The sequence below is a fragment of the Embiotoca jacksoni genome, unplaced genomic scaffold (assembly GCF_022577435.1).
Source record: "Embiotoca jacksoni isolate LCO1_2020_lvr unplaced genomic scaffold, fEmbJac1.0.p SCAF_9, whole genome shotgun sequence".
In the NCBI taxonomy this organism is placed as follows: Eukaryota; Metazoa; Chordata; class Actinopteri; family Embiotocidae; genus Embiotoca; species Embiotoca jacksoni.
The window spans coordinates 6240215-6262714 of record NW_027185447.1 but is presented as its reverse complement, the minus strand read 5'-3'; the positions used below and the strand labels follow the sequence as shown (position 1 = coordinate 6262714).

Genomic DNA, 22500 nt, shown 5'->3' with positions numbered 1-22500 from the left:
CGTTGCCATGACACATCTGAAATCAAGTCAAGTCTGCAGCAGCCTGGATCTCAACCCTCTCTCTCTCCCGCTCACTGCTCGTCAGATCAGGCACATAAGCAGCCGGGCCACGCACACTTTGTGCGCACACGCTCGAGGTGAACAGCGTATCCTGGATCACATCCTTTGGCCTGTATGAGCCGGCCAAAGCCAACATGTCCTGCAGTAGGAGGCTGTACTTGCTGATCCTCTGGATAGGCCTCAGCAGGTAGGAGGAGAGGTCCATCAGGTCGCCCAGCTCCTGCTGCTTCCTCTGTGAGGGAAAACAAAGTGGGGCTGTAAAGATGAAAAGGAAAAGTGTGGCACTCCCAGTCGGAGGACTGTGATGACTACTGCAGCTATTAGAGCGGAACACGTATCCAGTCCAACAAACAGATTCATTGAAGATGGTTCAAAGGGGAAATATTGGGACCTGGTAAAACTTATTGAACCTTAAAGACAAGTGAAGAAAGAAAAGTGTGAACTCTCAAGTTCCTGCTCAACACAGAGTAAATTACCAAGTGTCTATTATGGAAGTATGAATGAGTCAACAAGGCTCTCCACACAGACTTTGTCCACACAGGACAAGTATATTGATTGCTGTCATACAGTTATTCCTCACATGTCTGAGAAAGCAGCGGGCCACCATGGCAGGCTCCCACTGGCAGGCCTCCAGCTCTGCCAGAAAGTAGTGGCTGTGGAAGTCGTAAAGCTTCTCCAGGTTGCTGAAGATGACCCCTCCCTTCCCCCTGAGGTCCTGGGGGATGTCATGTCTGTCCATCAGGGGGAGGTAGTGGGTCAGGCTGTAGCCCAGAGAGTGGACATACTCCCTCTCTGTGAAGACCAGCTCCTCCATGACAAGCTGCAACCTCCTGGTGACACAAACAAAACAAAGGGGTTAACTTCAAACACACACCTACAGAATGATACTCAGCATACATCCTGTGTTATATTTGATTTTTAATCATTTATGTAGATCTGTGTAAGATCTTTGTCCTTCAGAACAAGCGTGTGGTGAAAGAATATTTTCATATAACTTAGGACAGTTTTTGACAAAATAAAAACATTCTTCCCATCTGTTGTTCATAAATACACCTGGTCTCTGATATTTACTCATCTTATACATCGTTATCATTCATTTTCTTTCAAATTTCAGCAGATAAGAAAGAGGTACACTGATTTTACTCTTTCTGCATGCATTGTCGTAAGAAACAAGCCAAGCATGGACAGATTAGAACAGGCCCCTGGGGTAAGGAAAATAAAAAGCTCTCTATTCTACAGTATGACATAACTCTTCTGCCCCTCATGAGTTTACTCGAGGCTTTCTCTAATATCGTTTGCTGTCTCCAAGATATCCCTACTTTTGACTGATCCCATCAACCTCCTGGTGACATATATAGATGACATTGGTGGCAGGCCTGAGGGTCTGTTCTCGTAAGCTTGTACGCTAATTAAAAAAAATTTAAAAAAAAATAACATGAAAAAAAAACAGAGGCAAAGGGAAGAGACAATACCTGTAGCTCTTCATTGTCAGTTTAGAGACAGAAAAGAATGCACGAGATCTCATTAAATCTCAGAGGATTAGTGAAAATGAGAGGAATATCATAGAGTATTATTTTTATCACCACATACAGTAAACTTACAGGGCATTGCTGGCACTCTCCTGTGGGCTTGCCAAACTAAACGCCCCCTCATATCTCCCTCTGGGCAGGCTGGAGTGTTTGCAGCATAGAGGCTCACTACCCCCTGCAGGCCCTTGGTCGCTCATACAGGAGTTCTCTGAGCAGAAGCTCCCGTGGCGGGAGATCTGAAACTTCTGAGCCTCCTGGAGGATGCGACATGACGGCTGACCGTGATGGGAACAAGATGACGGGGATCGAACGCGCTGGTCAGGTGGGGTGGATGATCCGGCCGCTGACGCTCCAGTTGTGCACGAGTCCTGGCTCGCTGACCTCGCTCTAATACCTCGTCCCCATGGAAACCACTGACAGCCGACAGTGTGGGACTGAGACAGAGCGGCGGCATCTCTCTCACTCCTCGCTCTGCTCATCTGCCTTCTCCTTGTTTCTCTTTCTGTTCTCCTTGATGACCTGTTCAAAAATGAAACAAAAACAACAGTACAGAGTCAAAACCCAGTGTGTGTTCCTGCAGCGGAAAGGAAGGAGATCAAGCCAGCTTTTAGAGTCCTTAACATCTTCAACCCTACTGACTCACTGCTGGATCAATCAATACAAACTTTGGTCAGACCAATTGAACTTTTTTTTAAATTCAAGTGAAGAGCCAAATGTTTCCAAAGAACCAAATATATCAGTCTAAAATAAAATGATACACTGGACATTTTCAATACGACAAGATTTCCATCTGATGAAGTTTATATTTCCTCTTGTGGTTGCAAAAAAAAAAGTTTTTACACGCTGCCTGACACGATGGTTAAAACTTTTTATTTTCTCATAAGAGATAAATAATATTGTCAGGAGAGTGAAAATCGACCCGTCAGATTTGTTTCTTGTCAACTCAAGCTGAAGTAATGACTGAATACTGTTTGGGGAATAGTACCTACAATATGTTACAGGGCCTGGCTCGATCTGTAAGAATATACGATCAAGGGGACTATAACTAATATTAAGAAATGCAAAAATAAAATTGCAAAATCACCAAATATCAGATCTTCAAAAGTCTGAGTGCTACTTTCTAATAGCAATGTCTAAGAACTGAGAATTTAACCACTGAGGTTAAATACTAATTAAGTGGGATGAACAGATCAAAAAAGAAGTTGTATTACTTGTGAGGTGACTGTGGAGCAGCCTTTGACCCCTGACTAGTTCCAGCCTCACTGTAATCCTCAGGTTTGACGATGATGTTACAGCAGGCTACAGTTGTTGAATTAGGGCTGCTGCTGCTGCCTTGAAGGGGCCTTCTTTTTCCTAAATCCACCACTCCAGACACGATTCCCTCCCACTGCGGGTGCCGAGGTCCAGGGGTTGATTGTACCACCAAACTCTGGCTCCCAGGAGATGCTGTCTGGCCGTTAGTCTGCTGGTTGGCGATAAACCTCGTCCACCTGCTGTATCCTCAACTTTGAGAAGATTGCTGCCACCTCAGAAGAGTTCCTGTCGCTCTCTGCACAGAAACTTGTTCAAATCATTGAGAGTGACCAACTCAATGTGAAGCAGGAGAAGACGGTGTATGAGGCCATCCTTCGCTGGATCGACTTCGCACCTGAGGATCGTAGAAAGTACATCGCTCTGCTTTTGTTCAAAGTAAGTGAGGCGATCAACTGTTGGGATGCAATTTACTCTTGATTTGCATCTTTTAAATCTTGCTAATAGTGTTTTCATGAATACAATACCGTACAGTACAGTACAGTATTAGCTGGGCTGCAGTCACAACTCTTTCTGTAAAGTCTGCAACATTTCCAACAGGCGATTTTAAGCCAAGACAAAATACATGAGACCAGGCCACACTCAGTCCTGTTCTAGACCACGCAAGTAAAATGTATTTTTTTTGCATTTTACGCTGATAGACAGGAAATATTATGAAGTTTAATAGGCCCGAGTCTGAGAGAGTCGACAAGAATAATGAAAAAGAACTGAAGTGCTTCAGTCCTGACTACAACATACAAACATTACGGTGCACACATCTTACAAATATTTTCAAACTGAACTCAGAACATTCCTGCATTTTTGACTCCGATATTATAATTTGAGAGTAAAAAAAACCCAGATATTTAGGTCAAACTTAATCTTTTAACAAAAATATTTTTTGTAAAGACCCTTTAAATTTGTTTATTTAGAAATTGTGACAAAAAAGAAGACTGAGATTTTCAATCTAGAAAACTGAAGAAATCAGTGCAGTCTGGTGGAGAAACTACAAAGGCCTATTTGCAACAACTTTTTGATATCATCTGAAAGAGATGTTTCTGCATGTTAATTTCTTCTTTGCAGGCCGACGACACAACGACCAGTACTTCTACAACTCAGTCCCTCCAGGAAATCACAATCTTGCAATTGCAATAATTAATGCAAATTCAAGCAATCTCTGCTATATTTGCAGGAGCCTGCAGTTTTGCAAAATTCCCACAATTTTTGGGCAAAACATTTCCTCAACAGAAGCTCTGCTGAAAGGATTACGGCATAAAGTAGCTTTTCCAAACAAAAATAACTCCTCAAATACAGTCAATGAGGCTCTGCTCCCCCTCCTCTCACCAGCAAAACAAACTCCGTGCAAGCCAAGTAATCCTGACCAGCCTCTCCACCACCTGCTGCAGGGACAGCGGAACACATTCTCCAATAGATTCCTCCAGCTCCGCTGTCACAAGGACAGATACAGGAGATCATTCCTGCCCACTGCAATAAGACTGTACAATAACTCACCTCTGGCAAAATCCATCACACAACAATAACACTGTTGTCTGTTTCTTGTTTGTTTAAATAAAATTTAAACACATATATATATATGTATAAAATGTACTGTATATACTGTGCATTTTTATATTTCATATTTTTTACTGTTATTTTATTGCTTTCCTGTATCTATAAATGCTGCTGTAGTGAAAAAATGTCCCCTTGGGGATTAATAAAGTAACTACTTACCTACCTGCTCCCCCTCCTCTCACCAGCAAAACAAACTCCATTAGCCAAGTGGAAAAAACAGAACTACTAGAAGTGGCGGGACTTGTGGGAAATGTGGTCTTAGTCTTATCACTGGAATGATGAATCCTGTATGTGTAAAAACTTTACGTTTTACACAACTTGAAGTTTTTACACACTTAAAGTTGGAAGAGACAGCACTTTGTTTTTGTGAATAGAGTAGTCAGATAGAGCCTTTATTTACTATATTAGTCACAGATTGTTTGCTTTTCTGAACTTTTGGTAACTTTGAGTCACATGGTTTTCTAAGTTCAAAAAATCTTATTATCAAAGGAAGTGATCACATATTATTCTTTTTGTAGCTATTAAATTATTATTATTTTTTTTTTCTCAAATGGCAAAGTTTTGAAGTCCCACATTTTTACTGCAAAAAAGACCCACAAATTACATTGCAATTTATGAGAAAATACGCTGTAAAATCAAGCATTTTAGAATTCTGCTGAATCCTGGAGGGACTGTCTACTACTAATGCCAATATGATATTTGTAATGAGCTGAAACCTGCTGGTAACACCAGTCGAGTCTGAGTATTGCTCAAGCTACATTTTAGAAAATGTAATTCCAACGTATGTCCTCGTGTCTCTGTGCAGGTCAGGCTGGCTTTGATGGTCCCAGAATACGTAATAGACAACGTGACCCACAACGAAGTGGTGAAGGCGTGTGCAGAGTGTCAAATGATTCTCGTCAAGACCTTGGAGGCCATGAATGACCTCAGAAAAAATTGGTTTTCTGAGTCCATAATCTGCAACTTTTTGACCCGCCCACGCCTGCCCACTGCCATCCTGTCTGCTGTTGGAGGCTGGAGTGAGGGCAGCCCCACCAATACCATCGAGGCTTATGATGTCCGTGCTGACCGCTGGGTCAATGTCATCAACACTGATAAAACTCCTCGGGCCTATCAAGGTGTTGCTTTCCTCAACGGATCAGTTTATTGTGTCGGTGGCTTTGACGGTGTTGTGCAGTTCAGCACTGTGCACAGGTTTAACCTGGACGCACACACCTGGCAGGAGGTGGCATCAATGCATTCAAGACGCTGCTATGTCAGTGTAACTGTGATGGATGGGCACATATATGCCATAGGAGGCTATGATGGACATAATCGACTTGCAACGGCCGAGCGCTATCAGCCTACGACCGACCAGTGGACTTTAATTGCGTCCATGCAAGACCAGAGGAGGGACGCCAGCTGCACAACCCTCCATGGCAAGGTGTGTGGGGCTTTCCCCAAAGAAAAATATTAACCGAATAAACCTAACCAGACTATCATCACCGTGAAACATTTCGGCTTCGAAAGAAAAAAATAGTTTTCTTAAGCCCAACCTAGAATTAACGCCTGCAACCAGTCAAGTTGCAGTGAACATCCATGTCCATCTAGACTGATTTAATATATTAAATGAAGAAGCGGAAACAGAAATGCAAAGCACCGTCATGCATTCAGTATTCAGCAACACATTGTGCAGCATTGCCTTGTTAATGTACTCGTTTTTTCACCAAAACGTGTGACTTCTAGAAAATACAAATATCTGTGATTATCAGATATTAAGCGTTAAATATGTGTCTTTGATGAAAGTAACACAAACTGACTTACATCCTCTCTCCTTCATTCCCTCCAGGTGTACATTTGTGGTGGCTTCAATGGAAGTGAATGTCTGTCAACGGCTGAATGTTACAACCCAGAGACCAACCAGTGGACACTGATCGCCGACATGGACAGCAGGCGCAGTGGAATTGGAGTCATCGCCTACGCAGACCGAGTCTTTGCAGTAAGCACATGAAGCTCTGCTGAAACTGAACTAACACAGAAACACTGTGAGACACAGAGGCATGAAAAGGAAGTCTGAACAGAGGTTTCAAAGCTTTTCCATTGAAGTCAGTAACATACTAGTTAGTAAATAACATTCATATTTTAGTTGACAGATCAAAAATTGATGACCAACGACTTTAATAACTGAGTAATCTTTTAAGCAAACATTACTAAAATTATTAATTTCCAGCTGCTCAGATGGGAAGTTTGGCTTCTTTTCTTTGTTTTTTTTTTATTACAGTAAACTGAACATCTTTGAAGTGTTGATCAGATCAATCAAGAAATCTGTATTTGTCCACTTGTGCTTTGGGGAAATTGTAATGGGCATACTCATTTCTAATATTTGCAGGAAATGTCATTAGTCAACAGTTTTCTTTTACTTTTTAACTTAAGACAATAAAAAAAAAATCCCCCCAGAAAAATCTAAAAGAGCAGCATCATCTCCATGATGAACTTTTTCTTATGTAGGTCGGTGGCTTCGATGGAACCGCCCGTCTGCACACTGCTGAGGCCAACAACCCTCAAACCAACACCTGGAACGCTGTGCCCTCCATGCTGCACCACCGCAGCAACTTCGGCATCGCACTAATCGATGACTGCCTGTTTGTTGCCGGGGGCTTCAACGGCATCACCACCACCCTTGAAGTCGAGTGCTACGACGCCGAAACCTCCGAGTGGTCTGGTCCCCGTAACATGGAGATCTCTCGCAGTGCGCTGAGCTGCTGCAGTTTACGGACTAAACAACATGGCTGACTACGCTGCCCCTCGTTACTCCCAGCAATTCTCCGGTGAGGAGGAAGATGAAGTGGAGTGATGAAGATATAGTTGACTATTACACGTTTCTGTAAATAAATGCCTTTTTTTAATCATTGTAAAATTGTGCTATTGTTACTTGAAGAACCTGAAGAATCACAATGTCACAACAAGAGATGACGTACAGACCAGCAGAAAAAGTGACACTTTATAATACCTGACAAAATCACAAATCTCCATGACGGTGTGTTTTAAGTGTGTTTTATGCAACACAAACATAAAGACATGAAGTCGTCTAATCCACTAAACTCAATAATAAGGTCAGCAGTAAACAAAGAATTATGTAAGCAATAGATTATGAAACTGGGCATCGTGTGACCTCGGGATCAAAGATGTTGACCACAATAATGGAGTCTCAACAGGAACCTTCATGTCACGTCACCACATCCCATCTCTCCCCCCTCTTTTCCTGTCTGTTGTCTGCACACTATCTACCAAATACAAGTGAACCTAAACATACTAATGAATAATAAACATAGTGATAAACAAAGAACTTTGACTTAACTACAATGATGAAGTGGAAGAGGAAACCCACTGACTTCAACTGCAGATACTGTCAGCCAGTAAAGCAACGCCCTGATGAACTCCTGACGTCAGACAACTCTTCAGAGAAAAGAGACTTGGAGGACTGAAGTAAAGCTTCACTGTCTCTCTCTCTCTCTCTCTTCGTCTGACTATTGTGATGCTGTAGTCATTTTCAATTTGAGCTCAAGGTTAGTGCCTATGCACTGGAACATTTCAACTGAATGAAGATCCAGCAACCGACCAAGTAATGGGTCTAAAAGAGAAACTGGAGGGTTATTGAAAGGTAAAAGCAAAGATTTCTATTGAAATCTTGTGTGCAGGTTATTGCAATCGGTCAGTACATGCAAGAAAATCATCAAACATCTTGCATCTGAAGGAATTGTGGATTAAATGTGGTCATTAATATCATCAAACTGATGTCAGAGACGGGTGAAGAAATTATACAAAATGCCTACAAAGATTTGTTTCTACTGAAGTAAGGCATTGTTTAAAAGAGGATCCAATATGTGCTTCTCCAAATATGTCAAGAATTTCCATGGTATTTTTCCTCAAGTTTGCCCATCTAGCACAGGTGCACATATACGAGTATAATAAGAGGATACAAATAATAAGTGGATTAAAAAAACATAAAGCCTCAGGCCTCTATGTTAGCAGCAGCTCTGAATGCCACTGTAATTCAATTAAACTGAAATCTGTTGGTGCAATGAGACTCTGTCCTGGCTCATTCTCCTCTCACAACAACACTAATGAAGCCTCTGATGTTCTTCAGTTTGTCGCTATCAAAGTTCACCAGGAGCACGTTGGAGCCAGAACTGCTGGGAATGAACTCAATACGGGCCTTGGCTTCTTGTGCGGCGCCCACGGCTCCAATCCTGCAGGAATCACACAAAGAGCAACATCAGCCAAACTGTTTTATCTCTGTTCGTAAGTACACAGCACAGGCAGAAAGCTGATATTTGTTTTTAAGATATTCTCACTGTAACTGGGTAACAGAACAGCAGCTTATATTGAGAGCTGAAACTAACATTTCATTTATAACAGAACTAGGCATCCCAGTGTGACAGCTGCAGGGAAACGTTTAGAGGGGTTTTGGGTGAGGTTTGTTTGGCCTTGACTCAAAAGCTACATCAAATTTGATTACAGTACAGATATCTTCTTGTCCATTAAACAGAAGATAAACTGGAATGGGTGACAAGAGTAAAATGGCTCAGTAGAAAACAGTAGGAAAGTATAGAAATCTACGTAACAGTTACTGCTGCATAACATACTTTGCTGTTATGGGTTTGCCATCAGTGAGGTTGTTCCCCTCTATGGTGAAGCTGCAGTCCTGCAGCAGTTCTGGTAAAGGGTTCAACAGGGTCAGCTGTACCGTCACAGACTGGTTCACTGTGGCCTCTCCCTCCAGCTGCAGAGAAAGGTTTAGGAAAACAGGTTTCATAAAGTAAGAGTTAATATAGAAATGCAAATGTTTAAAAGTATCATGATAAACCTCTACAATTTAATTACAACTCACCAAATAAAAAAAGAAAACAGGAAACTTTCCAAATACTTTACTTTTCTGTACATGTGGATACCTGAGTCAAGGTTCAAGGTTCAGTATAGATATTCAAGAAGGAGGCTCGAGAGGGTGAACACCCAAGATTAGTGTCAACAATTCAGTGTCTGACCAAAGATGAAATATAGTCAAAATCTGCTCTTCTGTTCACGAGTTACGATGTTAAATAATGGACAGAAAAGATTTTCTCCAGAACATTGTCATGTCACAGAGAAGTTGACCTAAGTTGACGTACGTTCGCATGGAATAAGACGTTGCAAAAACATAATGCCCCTGGACATGGCTGCCTTGTGAAAAACAGTTTATTAATGTACTTCATGCTTAAATTTATGTGCACTGATTTCTTGCTACTCAAGTTCAGTTTCATCCAGGAATGTCAAAACATCATTTACTCACTCAGATATATTCTCCTGAAATGTGACATGTTTTCTGGTTTCTTTCACTGTCCCTCCATCCTTACCTTGATATCTAGTTCTGGCTCATCAAGCACGAGGGTCTTCCTAGCATGGTGGAAAGCGTCCAACCGCTTGTCGTGGGCCATGGCTAAGAGACGGATCATCCTGTCGGAGGTGATCGCTGCTCCATAACTGTCATACTCCAGTTTGAGTGACAGGCGCCTTTCTGAAAACACACATTTTATGCTTTAAGATATCATGAAGACAATGTCCAATTGAGAAATTGTTTTGACAGATAAAGACCTTGTTTCAAAGAGGTACCTCAAATTTTGGGGCATTTCCTAACAATTGGTTAATGTTTTTTGGTGAGTTCATTAAATTCACAGCTCACACTGACATCAGAGCTAACCTTCTCCAGGCAGCACCTCCCCTTCAATTGAAGCAAATCCACAGCGGGCTCCTCGTGTGCCGTTGTAGCCGACTGCTGTGGCGAAGAAGCGAAACTTGCAGTCCCTTGCATCCATGCAGTTGTTGGTGAGGATAGCGAACACCTCGAAGTTTGAGCCCACGATCATGTTGTCGGAGAGCTTGATCTTAAATGAGAATCATGAGGTGATTTTTGTTTCAGACATTCATGGTCCATCTAATAATAAAATTCATTCAAATGGATTTTACATTTCATTCATCTCGTCTAAACACAATCTGAAACAACATGATTCTGTTTGGATCAGTATATCAGCTCTATATTAATATATGTAAGGTCCAAAGAATTTCAAAGCTAATTCACTTTGTATAGTTTTGTCTCGGGCATAAACAAATCAATACAAACATGAATGTGGTTCATATTTGAATTCACGCCAGTTTGAAAACCATTTGTGAACTGCACGCCTGTCATATCCATCTTGGTTATGTTCAACTTGTGACCGTTTAACTTACTCTGACTTGGTAACAGTCTGCTGCATGACTTTGACACCATCACTGTTTTGTTTCATTTCCTTCTTCTTTCGTTCTGTAGTTTAGACACAGATGATGTAATCTCTCTGAAGCTCAAATATCGATTTGAGTCCTTTTCTGTGATTTTTGCAGTGGTGTAATGTCACAAAGTAATAATACTTGGTTACAGTACCTAAGTATGTTTTTTTGGAGTATCTGAACTTGAATGGAATTTTTATATTTCTGTCAACTTTCACTTTTACTAAACAAAATATATATTTTTACTCCAATACATTTGAGCTACTTCATTACTACAAAATACAATTGGAGGGAATTTGATAGCTCGATAATACAGACTGCCCACAAGCAGCTCTGGTGAATCAGTGGTTGGAGCTTGAGAGCTCCATCATCAAGTGCTCTCAAAGACCTGCTTAAGTTTCTACATTGTATTTCCACTCAAGCCAAGGCATGTCTGATGCAAGCAAGTCGCAACAACATTATAATATCTGAACAAGATTATTCTTAATTTTCACTTGTAGCCACAGTGGCCCAGGATACAGTGTCGCTTTAACGCTTGTTTTGTTTAATTTTTTATTACAGCATTTACTTTTACTTCTAAAACTTAAGTACATTTAATAACACAATTTTCCTTTTAATACTTAAATTAAGTAAACATCGGATACTTTAAGACTTTAACTCAAGTCATTTTCTAATAGGTGACATTATCTTTTACCAAAGTTATTTTCTGGTAAGATATCTGTACTTTTACTCAAGCATGGCTTTCAGGTACTTTAAACACCACTGGATTTTTGTTTATAGATATACTAGATACATATATATTTACAGTATTTGCTCTCCCCCTGGTAGAACTGAATATGTATGAACAGTAAAAACCTCGAGATTGAGTCCTGGCTCTTTTCCCCTCTTCCGTAGCTTGTTGTGGTGCTGGGCCTTCTGATATACACGCCTCTCGTCCTCGGAGCCTGGAAACCATCAGGATTAAAAACAAGAAATATTTTAAACAAGATTTGACAGAGCAAACAGGTTTTTTTTCATCTGCACATAGTTTCAGGAAAACAGAGCCCTAAATCTTTAAACTGAGGAACTTGGTCATGTGTCTGTATTCGTGCAATGTGAGATGTAACATGGATGTTTACCACAGAAGTAGCATAGTTATATGCACATCCCCTGTGCTGTAGGTGAAAGGCCAGAAAAATACCAATTCACTGAATCAAAATCACAAATTATTTTAAATAAACAGCGTTATAATCAAAATGAAGATCCAGCTCATATATTTTTAGATATGTTTGAATAAGTCTGTGGTTTGGAGTCGAGTATGTCTGTGCACCTGTTACTCTGCAGTACCTTCTGCATACTTGTACTGGTGTGTGATGTCGTGTCTCAGACTTGAGCCCACAGCCTTGGTGCTGATAAAACATCCAGCAGCGCTGGTTGATCCACGGGAAATGACAAACTTTCCATTTGGCTGGCGTATCTTGTACACGACATCTGCATTAACCTGACCACAGACACAAAATTTCATCAAATAATACTGAATATAAAGACAGCCACTAGGCACTGTACAGTTTTAAAACAGGCTCTTAAGTCTGAACAAGCGGTTAATACAACAACAGCAGAAAAATATATTTTTATATACATACCTCTAACGAGGACTGTGTTCACAGTTGTGCTTTTCGACAATACATTTCAATAACAAATTTCAGCAAAGACTCACCTCAGCAAAAACAAATTGGGCATCATATTTCCTGGTCAGCTCGCCTTCCTTGACCGCCTTCAGGGAAGCTGGTCCACAGCAGAAAACACCTGACAGCATCATACATCCACAAAATAGCCCTTTTTAGAAGGTTGATTTTGCTGAATGTATAATAATACAAAATGCAGAGTCGCCAAAAAAAAAAATCCAGAAAGAGAAAAGTCACCACGTGACACGTTCCCAAAAGACTTTATAGGCACAAAACAAAACACAGCAAGAAAACAAAATAACAAAAACCACATTGAAATATCAATCAATGTTAAAAAAAGTAACAACCTGGCTAATAGCAGCGTGATTATAAACCTAAAGCACTAACTATAAGCAACATTTAGCAACAAAAAAATGTAAAAGCATTTTATATGTGGGCCCTCCAAAGGGTCAAATTATTTGTGTTATGTGTAATTTGTTCAAATAAAACTGAAAAGCTTTAAAGAAGAGAACAATCTCCATGTGAACATGTCGAGCACAATATGCTGTTACAAGTTTGAAGTCGGCCTGAACGAGACCTCAAAGCTGTGACTGTCACAAGTCGAAACTAACCACCATGGTCAAATTTGGTGCCCTCACACGCAAACCCTTATAACAGATCTTTAAGGCAGTTTTGATGTGTGCTTTTTTATTCTAATGAGGTCTTTGTCTTCACCTTCACTTTTCTCCTGTGGGGTTGGATCACTGGTTTGCCACCCATTAAACCGCTGCCCCAAGTCTGGACGAGTCATCCAGCTATCCAACCAAACATGGTAGTTCCTGGAAAAAAAATGTTAATATAGAAACTATAACGTGACCCTTTTGCTTCAAACTGTAAAATAATCAATGTTGTATTCTCTGATATGGGATTAATGAAAGATGACATGATAATTTAAAAAAAACTAATTAAATGAAAGAGACTAACAACTCACCATATTAAGTCTCTATGAAAAATTGTTTCACCATTTTCATCACGCAGGTCTTCTATCACCAGGTCACCGTGGCCATCGTGAGCAGATTCAAAGTTAGTCACCGCTCGACACGGGATGCCCAGAGCACGGGACACTGAAGGAGGACGCACAGTCACACTACATCACACCAGCTTTATAAAGCAAACGTTTGAGACCGTGTCGGTCATCAGAGATAAACAATGAAGGGCAGACAGGAACAAAGCCATGAGATTAGATTCTAAATTTAGGGTTTTGATTAAAAAGCTGTGATTGTTGGCAGTCGAGGGCAGCTTGAGGATGTAACTGGAATGAAGCAGTAAGTTATAATGGTGAAGGGCAATTATACAGTGTTGCATGGTGCTGTAGTTAAAGAAATTGTTTCTATAATGCCTCAAGATAGGTGATAGCCTGTTGGCTAATTTTATTTTTGTTAAATAGAATTTAACAAAAAAATTCTCTTGTTCTTGTTTTTCTGTTCAAATTGTTAAGATCACATCAAAACATGTGAATATTATATTTCTAAAACAAAATAACAAAATCTCAAAAGCTTAAAACACGTAGGAAAACTGAATAAGTGGGTGAATTGATACATAAATGAATGATTAAAAAAACAAATGAAATGACCATATAAACTGCCCACTGTGCTCCAACCTGTGATTCCAACAGCAGCATAGACCCAACACTGGCCATAGCGGACGGGACCACTTTCTGCCCACTGATGGAGAATTTCCGCGCTGCCGAGCCACATTGACGGATGAACCCCATCAAAAATATCTTTCCACTTTCCTACCACCACGCCCCTGTCATCATGACTGTTGATCTGTGGCCGGAGGCAGAGAGCAGAGAGAAAGCACTGAGAAGAAGAGGAGCATAAGTGAACATTGCAGAGAAATGAGAGGGCATCAAAGTTTTAATTAAAATTAAATTGAACTAAATATTTTCAGAATAATTTCACATTCCATCAATGAGGGACATTTACTATTTAATTTATTTTAAATTAGTATGTACAAAATGTGCTTGTTTATTTGCTTTTCTTCACAAGATGTTCAAGGTAACACTCCATTAAATGCTGAGATTTTTTATTTTATCTTTTTACCCTGATTGTTTTTTCAAAGGGGCAGGACATTAAAAAGGAGGACAGTGTTGGATTTAAAAAAAAAATGTGAACAACGAAAGTTTTGTCAAATTAAAAGATACAGATCAGTGCTAACTGATTAAAGCATATAGGGTTGAAAAGGTAAATATAAACCATTATGACACGTTTGTAATGCTGGCTTTGAAAGTGCACTCTCAACACTCTATACCATATAACCCAAATATAGTGCATGATCTTTTCATGGTTATCAAATTGTCTGGAAATATCCCTGATTTCTTGTACAATGACAGCAACTGAAGACACCCAGTAAAAATAGCTCTGGATTTCTCTTCACTATTTTGCCATGCAGCAGCAGAAATAACATGCCGACAGACCATCATTTATTTGTTAGTTATTACAATGCTCTCTGCCGCTTGTTTGGAGTGAGCATGCAGGCTGGCTTTCTTTTATGCTGCTTTGTATCACAAAGGTTTCTGGGGGAGAAGCGAGAGTTTGAAAAGAAGGACAAAGGTTGGCCCGCACAACGATAAAACACAGTGAATACTAAAGAGCAGACAGAGTTTTCTGATGCACCACGGTAATCTTAAACTAAAAGCATCCTCGGGCTCTCCCTCCTTCCTATAGTGAACAAAAGCAGACCTACCATGGCACTCAGCACTCTGGTCACATAGACAGGATTTCCCCGGGCAGAGCAGTCCTTATCGGCATCAGAAATATATTTTGGGTTGTTATCCAGAATCTTCAGACAGATATCCAAAATTCCTTCTTCAAACTGCACACAAACAGAAGAGAAAACTACTTTATTATACCAATGTTATTAATAAAATCTTATGTTTGATAACTGTTTATAAAGAAACAGTCTTTCTTAGTGAAGGATTTGTCGACATTTTTATGTTTTACTTAAACTTACTAAACTCATTGTAATGTTTGACACTGACAGCGTATGACCTACTGCCTACCTGTCCAAAGTTCCAGGGTAACTGAGTGATTCTCGTATATGTTCCTCTGTAGAGCAGCCCATGGTCTGCCAAAACAAACTCCTGCCTCCTCGTCTCATCGTTCATGTAAACAGCATCTCCTGTTAGTCAGCAAAAACATTCAGACCATCCTACAGCAATAGCACATACAGTAAATGTCTCACGTTTGGATCATTTGGAAGAGACGGCTGTGGTAGATAGGTGTTTAGAAGTTTGGTTTAGTGGTAAATTACATAAAGACAAGAAAGGAAATATAATTTTCAGGTTTGACTGACAGAGCAGTTTAACCTAAAACATGTATAACTCATTGAGGTCACTTTCAAGACAATAGTCTGTACTCACTGGGGCACCAAGCATTGAAAAGCAGGATGAACTGTCCTAAACTGGTTTTCTGGCCCTTCTGGTCCACACTCAGGGAATAGAGCCCGATGGGGGCGTCAGGAGAGGAATTGAGGGACACAGTTAGTGTGTTTTCAGATGGATCATTAGCAGCAGATGCACTCCACTCAGTCTCTGAAGTAGAGTCATGTAGACAGAATAAAACCTTGGTGTCTGATTCTTCTCTGGGTAATGGACCTGGAGACACAGAAATGGACATAAACTGTGATTCTAAATCCAGATGAGAGACTCAAATATTTCAGCCAGGTTTAACCTTGTATTAAAGAAAGAAATAGGCCTACATTTTTAATCTACAAGTGATGCTCTAAAATAATCTGAGCAAATATGTCACAGACTATTCCTCAGACCACAACCCAACCCGGCAGAGCCTGAGATTCACAACGTTTGAATGAATAAACTCAATATGGACAGAGAAGAATGTATTAATATGGGAGGAGGTCAGGGAGGCGGGGGAGATTGGCATCGGATCCGTGGCGGCTGGTTGCAGAGCGATGTGGAGTTCACGGAGCAGGTAGGATGAATGAAGGCTGGCACGGTTATAAAGCCCACTAATTGGGACGGACTGGAGCCTTTGAATGATTAGACGTGAAAGGGGCTAAAGACAGACTCCACGCCCGCCTGAATTACAGAGAAACTCCATATTCTTGAAAAAACAACAACTGCTAATGCATAAACACAGTGTCTCAATAATTATTTGTCTCACACATATACAAAATAAAAAAACACTGATGTGTACCAGTTTCAACGATGAGAGTGAAGCTGGATTGGCCCGGTTTGAAGTCTGTGTTGCTGCCTGGTGTCAGGTGTATAATGATATTGAAGGGCTGTCCCCTTCTGATAACCAGACGATTCCCTCCATACAGCTGTGTGTAATGGCTGCTGTGGTTGCTGTCAATGTCCAGATCACAGCGCTCAATGCCCAACACTGTGCATAGATACAAAGACAAAAAAACAACTTGTCACATCAGTAGAAAAAACATTTGCACCAATGTGGACTAACTTCATAACCCGATGACTCTATTAAAAGTTGAGTAACACTGAATCTGCAGCGGAGAATGTCCTGCTGATGATTTCTTGTGATTTATCATCTGTGAGGAAACTTTGAGCTGCAGATCAATGTCCCAGATCTGAGATATCTCATGTCATCCACCAGAATGGTGCTCATCACATTTCACTCATGGCTCTCAATCTGACACTCAAAGTAGACTTTGAAGAAACACCAAGAGAAACTGTATGTTCACTTATAAAGATTACACTTCATAAACAAGTTAACACCTGTACTACAATTTGAAACAAACAGTTTTCCTTACCTTCACTCATATCTGCAGTGAACTTCGTGTCCCTCGACTTCTGTGTGGAGAGCGACTTTAGCTGCAGCTTTATTGGTTAATGTCCCTGCAGTGTAACAGCCCTTGAGAGATATTTGTAGCATGTGAAACCTGATCAGGACACCCCCATGTGTCTGGTCCTCACATCACTAATTCTATTATAAGACAGGCAGGGGAGACACACTTACAACACTCGTTAGGGCCCGAGCACCGATGGTGTGAAAGCTCTCATGTTATTCAAGGAATTATTTTTATTTTTCTGGTTCCTTATTATTATTCTCCTCCAAGTGATTTGCCTTTTTGGAGGCTTTATCATATTCAAAACCTCATCAAAGTGCATACACACATGTCTCCCGGGGAAAATGTCGTCCTCTGGTGGAGTCGCGAGTGGGCGTGGCCAAATGGCTCGAGAGCGCCACCTAGAGATGCCCCGGCGGCCACATTTACCTAAATTCATGAAATCCGGTGGACATGTGTATCACACCTCGACGCACAAAAAAGTTATATTGCACCATTACGTCAACTCGACAGGAAGTCCACCATTTTAAATTTAGTCGCCATTTTGAGCGATTGTTCGACGTTGTTCTTTAACGAACTTGTCCTCGGGGTTTGGTCACACCGACTTGAATATATTTCTATGAACAGTTAACATGTTTGGGATTAAATCTTATCAAAAGAATTCGTTTTCGTCGATATGTGCGGCCATGTTGAGGGCCTCGCCATGAAACTCTAAGTTTCTTTAGATCGTGTACATGGACCTACCTTCTCCAAACATCACAGGTATGATAATGGTCGAGCCCCAAAGACTCTGTGTGGTAATATTCGCTCAGAGTCATAGCGCCCCCTGGTGGACACTGGAAATGACACTTTTCATACTTTCACGTTCTCCGTCGAGCTGGTTGATCACATGAACGTAAAGTCGGGTCACAATAACCTGAACATGTAGTTGATGATATGTTGAGACATTCCTTCGACTTTGTCAATGGGCGTCGCCGTGACGCTGCGGCAAAGTTGGAGGTCTCGCCGTAACACAGGAAGTTGATGTTTAAGGTCAAAGGCTGCTTGAAACCTCACGAAACGTGTGACATACATCCGGCGTGGTGAGACGACACATCTGATGTGTTTGGCGAGTGGGCGTGGCCAAACGGCTCAAAGGAGCATGAAACCCTCTGGACTGAAGTGGTCTATCCCAGATACAGATGCTGGTCCTGTGTGTTGGCTTCTGATTTTTATGACGGTAATAAATAAAATCTTCTCTTCTTTGATCCCTGCATATCAATAATTGTACAAAATGTATAGGACAGAAGATCACACAAAATGTATTTTAAATGTATCCCTTGACCACATACGTCACTCTGTGTTGATGTAGAAACACACAGACTCATGACTGAATGTAAATGAAGAGCCTGTTTTTAACAGTTAAATAACAGTATAGTTTATAAACATGTAACGTGTATTGAGTGACAGTTTATCAATCATATAAAAACACATGCCTTAGAAAAAACTGGTTATTTTTTAGGACTGTTTCGGGGAATTTTTTTGAATGTGTTGCAGCACATTAAGTAACACTCATTCCTTTTCTGAGCTGCATATTGTCAGGACATTCAAATAAAAGATGTTTTTAAGGCCTATAACAGCTGATGCCGAGTTCAAAAGAATTTCTTTTGGGAGATATGAAAATGTTTTCTCGGGGTAAAAGGACTAAGAAACACATTGTGGACAAATGTTGTGTGTGACTGACCCATTCATGATCACCCATGTAGCAGTATCTTCCTGTCTTGCATGGGTCAGTCACGTGATCAAGATAACCACATATGGATGACCGAGGTGTGATACAAACACACCAAAATCCCCCTAACCAGACCCAGAGACCAGACAAGGCAACACCAAATATTTGTTTTACTCAGACGATCCGTCCATCTGCAGGGCGACAGGAGATTCTGCAACAATATTCAAAGCCCAATTTATTCTTATTGCAGGGGCCATTGCTAACAATAATGATTATCATCATCACTTTCTTTATATCTTCACAAATCAGAATTAAAAACAGCATTAAACAAAAGACAAACATTTTAATTCACAATGAAAACAAATAAAACGGTTGATTAATGAATGAATTGGCTTAAAATATTCAAAACAATAATAAAACCGAGAAACCTAATACAGACACATACTAGACACATATTAATGCTGGAAGAATGCACGCCTGTCATTAGGACAAAAATTGGATTCAGTGTCTTTCCTGTGGACACTTTGACGTGTGGACGTGAGCCACAGCCGCATCAATACAGGCACAAACACGCATGTAAACCTCTTCAGACCTTTCCTTGTAATTGACACCAAAACTGATACAAGTTCATTTTACATTATGATGCATACATGAAAAGAAACGTGAGGACAAAATGTTCATCACCTTGATATGGTACATGTTGGTTGAAATGCTTTCTAGTTTGTTTGACACTGTGTCATCAGATGGCACCAAACAAAAACAAAAATATACCCTATTCCTTTAGGCTGATCATCATATAAACACTCAATTTGATCTGATTTCTCTGACTGAATTCAGATGTTCATTAAGTGTCTGAAGTGCTTTAAAGTCAACAGCAAACAGATCCGTAAAAAACAGTTCACAAAAACATAAAATAAACGTACTCAGAGGATGGTGGGTTTTCCACTGTTCACAGTGCCGATGAAGATGATGCTGATGAAGATGATGGTTGTCCAGTTCATTTTCCGTCCCAGCTTCGGGAGAGGAGCAGACGCCCGGATGGGTGTCCACTCCCTGTGACTGGTTCCCGGGGTAACCTGCCGGGGGCAGTGAGCCACGGCCAGATGAGGAAGACGAATGGCTGATGGTGGTGGAGGCGGTGCTGCCGGAGCCAGTGGACTGTGGTCGGGATAATCTAAACCCCTGTGTGGACAACATGCCACAGGGACTGAAGACACACATACATAGATGTCATCAGTGAGAAAATAATAGGCCGAGTCAGTGAGCACTGAGGGCTGTTGCAGTTATTTCACAAACACATTTTAGTTTTGTTAAATTTAGCCACTTTCTTAGCTGGATTTTGTTTAGATAACAAAAACAACAAAATCTAGTTGCATTAATAGCTGCAGCAAATTCAATGGCAATCAAGCCAATGTTCAGCCAAGACAAACGATGGTGTACAGCCAACCACTCATCCTACTTTAACATCCCTAGAGCCACACTGCAACGTCATTTACAAACTAGTAATTCAATTAACTAGTAAAGTAAAAACTCATTATTTATCAGAGAAAATTCAAAAGTTGGTCAAAAGAAATTCTGAAGGACACTTAGTCATGTTTTTTTTTTTTTTTAAATAAGTGGTTTAAATCATTTGGTTAAACTTGTCTTTGATGTTGTTATTCTGCCCTGATTAAGCCTGTTACAAAGCTGTATCAAGCCATGCTAATGGCTTAAACTATTCATTTGAAAAACATGAAATGTTATTTTTTTACTGACAAAATATATATGCCACAAAGAAGGAAAATAATACTGTAAGAAAACCCTGAATGCTCATGTGAGGTCCTGGTTTACTGGGACACACACTAGTATCTGTGGATTTGATGTGTTATGAACAGGTTTCCCACTCAAAGTCAAATGTCAAATTCCCTGACTTTTACTCATTAAAAAGTTGAATTTCCATCAACAATAATGAATGGTAAAACAGTCCGCATTTCGTTTGATCACAAAAAACAAAAAACAAAAATCCAGCTGCATTGTTTTACCAACAGCCATTTGCAACCTTTACTTACTCATTCACAGGTATTATCAGTACAAAATGTTATTTTTTTTTTAAACTTCTTAAACAATGAACTGATCAAAATTCTTCGTCTTAAATGGGAACATAATGAATGAATTTCCTGGTACTGTACCCGCCTGCACTGTAGGTGTGGCTCCAAAAGGCTCTCTCCAATATTTTCAACAGTATTTTCACAAACTTTACATCTGGCTTTTCTGTCTTAACATCCAAACTTTGAAGTCTTCTGCCAAAGCTCTTGAAATTTACATTTTCCTGGCATGTTTGCCTTCATCAGTAGCTACAAGAAAAAAACCTTTCTTGAGTGACTGTTGATAAGCAGAAAGGGGATAAAAGCACTGAGGAAACAAGGTGCATTACAACTGTATATTATATAGACAAATACTTCATGGAAATGAGAAATAAAATTGAAATCTGCAACAAACATAATTCCATGATATTCCATGACTTGGCTCAAAAAATAATCGAATCTGCAGACTTTCCATGCCTGAAATAGACTTTATGTAACCCCCTGATATTCCACAAATTACATGAACAGTGGAAACCCTGCATAAATGACATGGGACTGAATTTAGTTTTAAGTTAAAGTGTTGTGTGTTCAGCTGGTTACTTCTCCCAGGCAGGACTCAGCTGATGGCTCGGTCACAAATTGCAGCATCACTTGGTTGAATATCCATGAAAGGTTTGCGGCCCATTCCCATGAACACCCTCTCCTGCATCCGCAGCTCTGCAACATAAAGTATATTCACAATATGTTTTTAAACCTGTAAAGCTATCTGTAAACTGTTCTCCATGTAAGTGCTAAATAAAAACAGTATGTTGTTGTTACTCCCTCTACTGTGAGCGGCCTGATCCCACAGTATGCTCTCCAGGTCAGTGGTCCAGGCTTTCTTCACCTCCACGCTGGAGGCCCTGAGGGTGTAGGTGTCCTCACTTTTCCTCCTGCGGAACCAGATCTCAAAACACAGACCGCTCACAGTAGAGTTATGGGTCATCCCAATGTCGCTGGTCTGGGAGAGAAAACACAAAGAGAGACACAGAAATGACACCGACAGATATGGTCATATGTGGTTTGGTGGCAGATCAAAATATTTGGCGCTGTGAGGTGTGACTACAACCTTTTAAACAGAATATACTAAATACATTCAAGCTAAATAAGGGTGATTATTAAGACTCCGGCAGGGAAGACGGACATAGCGCAGGCGGTTAATGTTATTTACCTACTGTGATTCAGGTATGTGTTATCTGTCATTTCAATATCTTACATCACAGTCCTGGATGGCGTCCATGGTAAGCAAATCGTTGCCGTGACGCATCTGAAATCCAGTCAAGTCTGCAGCAGCCTGGATCTCAACCCTCTCTCTCTCCCGCTCACTGCTCGACAGATCAGGCACATAAGCAGCTGGGCCACGCACACTTTGTGCCCACACGCTCGAGGTGAACAACGTATCCTGGATCACATCCTTTGGCCTGTATGAGCTGGCCAAAGCCAACATGTCCTGCAGTAGGAGGCTGTACTTGCTGATCCTCTGGATA

General features: G+C 40.6%; 1 long non-coding RNA gene and 2 pseudogenes across 1 annotated transcript; 1 reads left to right on the top strand and 2 right to left on the bottom strand.

The window, feature by feature from the left end:
• The first annotated feature begins 7 nt into the window (after positions 1–7).
• On the top strand, positions 8–7314 carry LOC138192840 (kelch-like protein 10; annotated as a pseudogene).
• A 1062-nt stretch (positions 7315–8376) lies between these two features.
• On the bottom strand, positions 8377–17174 carry LOC138192839 (protein-glutamine gamma-glutamyltransferase 2-like; annotated as a pseudogene).
• A 2892-nt stretch (positions 17175–20066) lies between these two features.
• LOC138193506 (uncharacterized) lies at positions 20067–22232 on the bottom strand. Its single transcript, XR_011177869.1, has 3 exons — positions 22185–22232; positions 21575–21974; positions 20067–20118 (listed from the first exon to the last, which is right to left on the bottom strand). It is a non-coding gene; the product is annotated as an uncharacterized lncRNA (long non-coding RNA).
• Positions 22233–22500: the final 268 nt, after the last annotated feature.